Genomic DNA, 8,115 nt, shown 5'->3' with positions numbered 1-8,115 from the left:
CCTCCCCTCCCCTCCCCTTTCCTCTCTCCTCTCTCTTCTCCATCTCCTGCTCTCCACACAAAATCTTCCCCTAGGCTCTGTATAGTCAGAATTCCCACATCCCTTTCTTGTTCCACGAAGCCTGGCTTTGCAGCACACACTTGGCCTTGGAGACACTGTGGCACTTCCAGTTCCCTGGATTGTTCTTCTCTCTGCCCTGGGAGTGGCTCTCACGGCCCCAACAGAGACAAAGCAGGGGCCCAACGACTCAAGCCACAGGCCACGGCCACGGGATGAAGCATTCCTGTTGTGTGAGGTAGAAGTGATGTCAGGCTGCCGCCCAAACAATGGAATCCCAAGTTCAGAAGAAGAGGATGCTGTCCCTGGCGCCTGTTGCGTGGGCTGCGGAAGGCTGGTGAGCCCCGTGTCGGAATGCCAGAGTCACAGAGGGAGGAAGGGTTGGCTTCAGTAAAACATCACCCACCACATTACGTTAATATTGTTGATATGACTTTAATTGCGGTATTACTCCTGTGTGGTTTAGTTTACGAGCTTGCTTTGCTTTTTATGGTTGTAGAAGAGTTATAAACTTTAGTTTGTATTTATTTAGGATTTAAAAATATATATATGCTTGAGAGTGAAAATGAAACGTGGCCCAGTAATACAGAATAGTTCCTACTCGCAGATGCTCACTAACTCGCTCCTGCCCTTCTCCCCTGGCCCAACCCTCTCCCCTCCTCTCCAACTACCTCCCTCCCCCGCCCCCTCCCCATCCAGAGCGAAACGCAGCAGCCTTCGTTTCAGCTTTGGGTCCCACCTGTCTTGTCCTCCAGTTCTGTGCCCTGGGTAGACCCTGCCTCATAGGCCCTCCCCCCTCTCAATTGGTTTCCATGTTTTTCTCATAACACACACCACACCTCCCACCCCCCTCTCCCTGCCCCGTTCCTGGGGAGGATCAGGCAGAGGGAAGGGGACTTCAAATCCTGGAAGCAGAGCCCCCTGCAGCCCCACTGATGTTTTCCTTGCCAGATCCTTGCAGGCAGCCGCTGTGCCAAGAGAGGCTCTGGCTCACTTCGCTTGGCCCATTCCCAGTTGCCTGCCCCTCTGCTTCTGGCTTTAGCACGTGCCAGGCCCCAGGAACAAGCAGGAAGGGGAAGGATGCAGTCCTGGCATCGGCTTATTTAGCCAATATTACGAACAAAAATAACTTCTAGCCTTAGGGGTGGACAGGAGACTTTCAATCGTAAAGGAATCCCTGAGTGGGGATACAGCTCAGTGGGGATACGGCTCAGTGGGGATATGGCTCAGTGGGGATACGGCTCAGTGGCGGAGCGGTTCACTCCTGAGTGTGAGCTTCATCCACAGCAGCACCTCAAAAAAAAAAAAAAAAAAAAAAAAAGGCCAGCCAGTGTCTGCATGTGACTTGTTGATTGTGGTGGCTGGCAGCACAGGGAGGCGTCTGTAGTGACTCCACGGACCTCTTGGTACATGCCAATTACAAAATAGGAGCAAAATATTTTCAATACAATTATTGAAGACGGAAATATTTAAAAAGATAGAAGTCAAAGAAAGTCTGTTATTGGACATCTGCTACTAAAAGGGGGTAACCCCATCCCCCAAGCCTCGGATAAGTAGAAAATGCAGTCTTACCCCTTTAGGACCCATGGAAGGGGGACTCTGCAGGTGAAAGAGCTACAGCAGGCCTCACACCCAAATCCTAGAGCAAATCTGTTGGCCTCCACAGCCACATGCTGAAGGGCCTAATGACAAAAACAGTCAGGGACCCAAGAACGAACCTAACTGGCCAACCGTGTGCCCTGGACTGGGGAGAGTAAAGGAACCCACTGCCTGTAATAGGCAGAGGGAACTTCCCGACCAGTGTCCAGTATTTGGCTCTAGGAGCAGAAGGTCAAAGGGCAGGATCACCGGGCTGATAAAACACTGGGAAAGGCAGGTGAGAGTACAGGAACAAGTGGCTCTGGAGAAGTGGATGCCAGATTCTCAACATAAACTTCCCAGATCCTGGGCTGACAGCCAAGTTCTAGGGGTTCAAGGAGACTCTAGAGGGCCACGTCAGAACGATGGGCACTGTCCATAGGACAGTCACCACTGCCCACTGTAGAGAGGGTGGCCTGCACAGTGGCTCTCTCTACAGCAGTCTACAGTCATCAGTGCAAGAAAGAAGGGAGGAAAAATGAAGGAAGGACAGAGAAAAAGAAGTGTGTGTGTGGGGGGGGGGGGATTACTACAAGATCTAGAAATCAAACTGAAGCGAAATAGATGGGTTGGAGAGGCAGCTGACCTGGAGTCTGAATAAATGTCGGCAATAGATATTTTAAAAATATGACAAAAACAAAACAAACAAAACAAACAAAACAAAACAAAAAACCTGGCTGAAAGACATAAAGGAAAGAGAAATTGCAATGGCTAAAGAGAAAGGGATTCCCAACAGAAAGATAGGGATCACCATATATGTCCACGGAACTGAACGGAACTACAAAGAGTTCTGAAGTGCAAGAATGGAATTGAAAAATCCCAGGTTGGATCAACAGTAAAATACAGAAAAAAGAAAAAAAAAAAAAAAAAGAAGAAAAGAAATGTAGAAAAAAATGCAAGTGACTCTGAAGACAGGTCAGCACTGATAGATACTACATAATTTGAAGAAAGGCAGCGGGTGGGGTGCGGTGGGTGGGTTGGGTGGGGGGAGTAGCAAACAAAATGCTGGACACCCAGAAGGTAAGATCTAAAGTTCCAAACCTATGTAATTGGAGCCTCAGAGGGAGAAGAGTGGAGATAAAGGCAGAAGGGGCGATTTTAATACAAATTGGCCCAAAACCTCCCAACGGGGAATATTTTTAAAAAGACAAATTTTAAAACCTAAAAATCCCAGCACACCTTAATTGGGACAAACAGAAAGAAAGCCAAGCCTGGGCACAGAGTAGCCAGACTCACTAAAGCCCAAGATAGGGAGAAATCTTGTCAGCAGCCCTTAACAAAAGCTGCCTGGCCTTGAAGGGCTGTGGTACAGTTAAAAAATCCATAGCCAGTATCTCCAAAACAAGGGAAGCACAGATACTGGACCACACCAAAGCGCTGAGAATGCGCTGGCTCCAGGGACACAATGGAGGAGATCTGCAGGGGAGGGTGGGGGTGGGGGTGGCAAAGGAAGCTCTACAGGTGGAAGGACTGAAGATCTGAGGACGCCTGGGACTGGAGTTAAGATACTGTGTCTGTATTCCTGTGTGTGCGTGCATGCGTGCGTGCGTGTCTGTATTCCTGTACGTGCATGCGTGCGTGCGTGCGTGCCTGCCTGCCTGCCTGCCTGTCTGCCTGTTGTATACTGAGAACATTGGATGTTGATAACATTGAGATTTGGAAAGAATTGGAAGCACATTGCTGTAACATCCCCGGATATTATCTAACACACTTCACTAAAGCTAGGTAGACCCTGATAAAGATATACTTCTGTATGCATATAATATGCACATAAATATATTAAGGACACATGTTGTAACTTCTGGGGCAATCACTAAAAATTAGGAGAGACAGAGACCAGAGGATCTGCAGCTAAAGGCCAGCCTGGACTTCATAGAGAGACCCTTCGTCAAGGAAATGGTGGTAATCTTGTCCCAGCAAATCCAAGTGTAGAACGATTCCAATCCAAAGGCAGGGGTAGCCGGGACTAAGACAAGCAAGCTCAATAAAGCTTCTGTGTGTGTGTTTTGTGTGTGTGTTTACAAGCCAGCCGTGGTGGTGCTCACCTGCAGTCTCAGCACTTGGGAAGCAGAAGCAGGAGGATTAGGAATTCAGGGTCGTCCTTGGGTACGAGACTTCAGGGCAAGCTTGAGCTATATGAGATCTTAGCTGGAAACAAGGAAGAGTGAGGAAAGGGGAGGGCAGAGGACGCCGAGGTGGATGTGTAGATGGGGAGCCACAATGGGCAGGCAAACATGGTTTCTTACCTGGGATGGAGTGGGGTCTAGAGAACAGGGAAGGTGGGGTACACACACTGAGAGCTCAAGGTAGGATTAACCCTGGACAGGAGAGGGAGGCGCTAATGTTAGAGTGATCTTGTTCAGAGCTCGGTGCGGTCCATTGGGGAGAAGCTGTTGCTCTGGCTTGGGTGGAGACCCAACATTTCAAGCACATTCAGTTGGGTGGGTTAGTCACCTGACCAAGGGGCCACCCCTCAGGAAGGTGAATCTACCCTAACCTGTGCTGAAGAGACAGGAGAAATAGTTACCCCTCTAATGAGATACTGTATCTTTCCTTCCGGAATCTCCCCCCCCCCCCCCCCCAGACCCCGGGTGTAGTCTCTCCAGAGCCTCTGCCAGGTCTGTGAGTTCCGTGAGTTCCAGCGCGTGCATGCTGGTCTGAGCCAGAGCTCAGAAAGGCGAGCTTTCCCTTCCGGTTTCCGATCCTCCATCCTCGCCGATGCTCATCGACACCAGAGTAAGTTTTCTGCCCGGTGCGTGGTTCCAAAGTTCTCATCTGCTCTGAAGTCCTCCCGACCATGTGGCCGTTTGCCTACCATGTGACTGTCCTCCAGGCTGGCTTAATTTAAATTGTATGACTTTTTCTCTCTCTCTCTCTTCTCCTTTCTCCTCTGGGCAGCTGCCAAGACTTGCAGTTTTACTCTGCTTGAGGGTTTTTTTTTTTTTCTCTAATAAAATTGTCCTCGAGCTTCCTTTTTGAGGCCATTTTAAAATTATTTTACTAACAAGACTCAGGACCCCAAAAGGGAACCCAGATTTCCCTGGGAAAAGGTGGCGACTCTGCCAACACTACCCAGAATTTCCGGTAATGTTGACAGCTGCGAGACATGCACACAGCAGTTCCTGAGAGAGCTTGCTGATGGGAGAAGCCATTCTGAGATTCAGGTCAAACTGAGCCACCAGCATCCTTCAGAGATAAGAAAAAGATTGAGGTCTCCCATGGGACCAAGAAGGAAAGACCTGAGAACCAGGAGCTGGAAAACCCAGAGGAAAGGGTGAAGTCACCCATAGTTCTAGCTACTCAGGGAGACCAAGGCCAGAGGATCCCTACACCTAGGAGTTCAAGGCTAACCTGGGCAACATAGCAAGACATAGCTCAAAGGAAAGAAAGAATATTCTTGTGAGACAAAGGAATGCTAACAGCAAAGTGTCAGATCAGAGGGCAAGGTATACCTGTCTCTTGAGGGGATGGCAGGGAGAGGGACTGGGATATGTGACTTGTGCCTCACAGGCGGCAAGCAGCTAGACGATGTCTCTGTGCCCAGCCTCAGTCACTCCTCCGCTGCATCCATAGTCTTTGGGTACCAGCCTCCTGCTCCTGGTTTGGAGCTTATGAGTGGGAGAAGAAAGCAGGGGAGCAATGATTAGGAGAGCATGAAGGGTAAACAGGAGCTCAGTTTGCCTTTGGTGTGACTTGTCCTGCATGATCCAAGGATGCACTCAAGAGCTGGGTGGGAGGAAGTCACAAAGAGGCGAAGGTTGGTTCCTCTCAAGCTTTCTCACATCCCGAGAGGGGCTGAGCACAGAGCTGGCTGAGGTTGGGGAAGGCTGGCTGAGAGTCTGCAGGCTCTAAGCGTTCATCCCTAGAGCCGCTCTCTGCAGCCTTGCTGGATTCATTTCCTCCGGACTGCATGCCTGGGGAGTGCATCGCCACGTGCTATCCAGCTGCAGAGGCCTAGGGCAGCACCACATTTGTCTCTTTAGAGGCCTCACTCTCGCTCTCCCGGCCCCTTCCAGCTTCTCGGCTGCTGCAGGAGTGCTTCCCCAGCGTGTGAGGAGGCCCGCTAGGGGAGGTGTGCAGGCTGGGCAGTGGGAAGCTGTGGGAAGCACAGACAGAGGCACCCAGATGATGGGGCTGCCTGGGATGAGGGCCTCCGTGGTTACACTCACAAGATCTGCTGACAGAGAAAGTTTTTCAGGTCCAAGCAAGCAAGGCTAAGCATCCTCTTGGGTTGACCAGGGCAGATAGAACTTGTGAGGCCCTCCTTATACAATATGGAGTGTCCTTGTTGAGAAAAAAAAAAAAGGTTTTGCCTACTATTTCATCTATTGCAGAGACTCTGTGTCCTGACAAGATGTTTAGGAATGCCAAGGTGCCTGAGAATGGATTCAAGATGTCCCTGCTCAGACAAACAGCACAAGAATCCGACGAACGATTCCCCGGTGACCCTGACTCTTTACTGAAGAAGACCATGGTGGAAAAACGGTTCCACCCCTGCTCATGTGCCCCTGAAGACCAAATCTCTCGCTTGGAGTTTACTGATGGTGGGAAGAATTTTTCTCAGGTGATGTCCGGCTCTAACCTGTTCAAGCATTGTGACCCCCACCACAGCCTACCTGGCTGGGTCTGAAGGGCATGCTGATGCCAAGGGCATGCATGGTCCTACACCTCAGTGGCACTGCGCTCAAGAGGGGAGTAGCCCTGAAGCCGCTCCTCACCACCATAGGCAGCCACGACAGACCTGTTACGTGCAAGTGACTGTGACCACATTAATGCATCTTGTGACCCCAAATGAGAGGACAGCTGTGCTAATTGGGTCCCAAACTATAACAGTTTCCCAAGAGGATGGGATCTGAAACAGCCAAGGAGAAGATGATGTTTACTAAAACCTAATCATACAAACTCATCACTAATACCTTGTCCCCCTCTAGGTGGGCAGGAACCTGAGTGTGTGAGTGGCCTGAGCTCAAGGCCATTGGCTGCTTAGGAAAGTCACTGCAGAGCCCACAGCTAGGCTTCTCCCTGCCCCTCCCTGGTGGGCATGCTCCATGGCTCCCCACTGCCTTCAGGTAAAGGCTGACCCTGGGGGCTTCAGCTGTCACTGGGGGCTCCCTTAGCTCCCCAGTGTGCTGAACTGTTTGTGGAAGAGCAAAGCTATAGGCAACAGGCAAACTTCAGGTGCAGCAGGGATGATAAATAGACCTGGAACCCATCCATTGTTCTTACAGGCTCAGGGCATTGCTAATATATTCGAGGCGGTCCTGGGTGTTCACCAGAGTGATGGGGCCTGTTTGGGGGTGGGGGGCAGTGCCCTGATGCCAAGATGTCCCCTGTTGAGTCCAGTGGAGGTGTCAGGGTCAAGTCTCTTCTCCTAAGAAAGTCTTTCTTAGAGACTTCCTGTGGGGTGGGGGTAGGAGGTGGTGAGGGAGGTTGGGAACGCTGAAAAGGACTTCCAATTTTAACCTCCTACACCTGAGCTGAAGGTCCTTCCCTGTCCACTGCTGGCTTTATGGCCCTGGGTGAATGCCTTAATCTCTTCAGCATCTGGTGTCCTCATCTCTAAATCAGAGAAAACATATCTTGCCTCCGTGCTTTGAGAGGCATGAATAAAACAGATGCTAAGAGGAAGCTGACAAGGGGCCTCCATGCCCTGTAGAGGGGGCCCATGAGTGACTTCTGCTTTCCATACCATCCCCCACCCCCTTCAGATGCTTCCATTCCTGCAGTCAGAGGCAGTGTCCTATGGCCAGTGTTCCCACCACATCTCCACAGAGAAGGTGCCAGGCAATGTCCCTGATCAGGATCCCACTCACAAGAGCAACTGGCGCAGGTCATACTTACCAAGGTTGTCTCGTTGGGGGAGAGGATTTGCATGGGACAGTCAGGAGTGCTCTGTGCAGGCCTACACAGCCCACCTGGCCCTTCCTGCCCACTTCATTAGCATTCTGAACAGCATCCAAAGGCTGGCTGTTTTCTTCTCCTTTGAACTTCAAGATGCTCACATCCTCTGGGGTACACACCTCAGCACCCTACTCCACTGGCTCTGAGGAGGGGGTACAGGGCCAAAGACCCCAGGTGGTAAAAGCACAGCTCTAGAGCAAGCAGCACTTTCCCACACCTCATGGGGGAGCCAGGGAGCCTTGGGGGTTGGGTGGGGCGGGTGGTTCTGTGGTCTGGCAGGGAACCCAGAGTCTGAGTGTGTGGTTAGGGGTCGGTGAGTCTGGAAATGTGCTAAACAGTGTGGTTCCCAGGGCAAGGGAACATTTCCTAGCACAGAGATTGGCAGTAGCATGATCCCCCCCCCCCACCACCACCACCACATGCTTCCTAAGGAGTGATGGAGTCAGAGATGGGACAGGAACCTGAGCAGACAGGACAGGCTCCCTCTGGGACCAAGCACACCCAGACCCTCAGCTGGGG

At 51.1% G+C, this 8,115-nt stretch overlaps 1 long non-coding RNA gene across 1 annotated transcript; it reads left to right on the top strand.

The window, feature by feature from the left end:
• Nucleotides 1–7,373, top strand: Gm33827. The gene is made up of 3 exons (XR_378357.2): nucleotides 1–394; nucleotides 4,280–4,431; nucleotides 6,030–7,373. It is a non-coding gene; the product is annotated as a predicted gene, 33827 (long non-coding RNA).
• The last annotated feature ends 742 nt before the right edge of the window (nucleotides 7,374–8,115 follow it).

The sequence above is a fragment of the Mus musculus genome, chromosome 7, assembly GCF_000001635.26.
Source record: "Mus musculus strain C57BL/6J chromosome 7, GRCm38.p6 C57BL/6J".
NCBI classification, from domain to species: Eukaryota; Metazoa; Chordata; class Mammalia; order Rodentia; family Muridae; genus Mus; species Mus musculus.
This window is presented reverse-complemented; position numbering and strand designations above follow the sequence as displayed.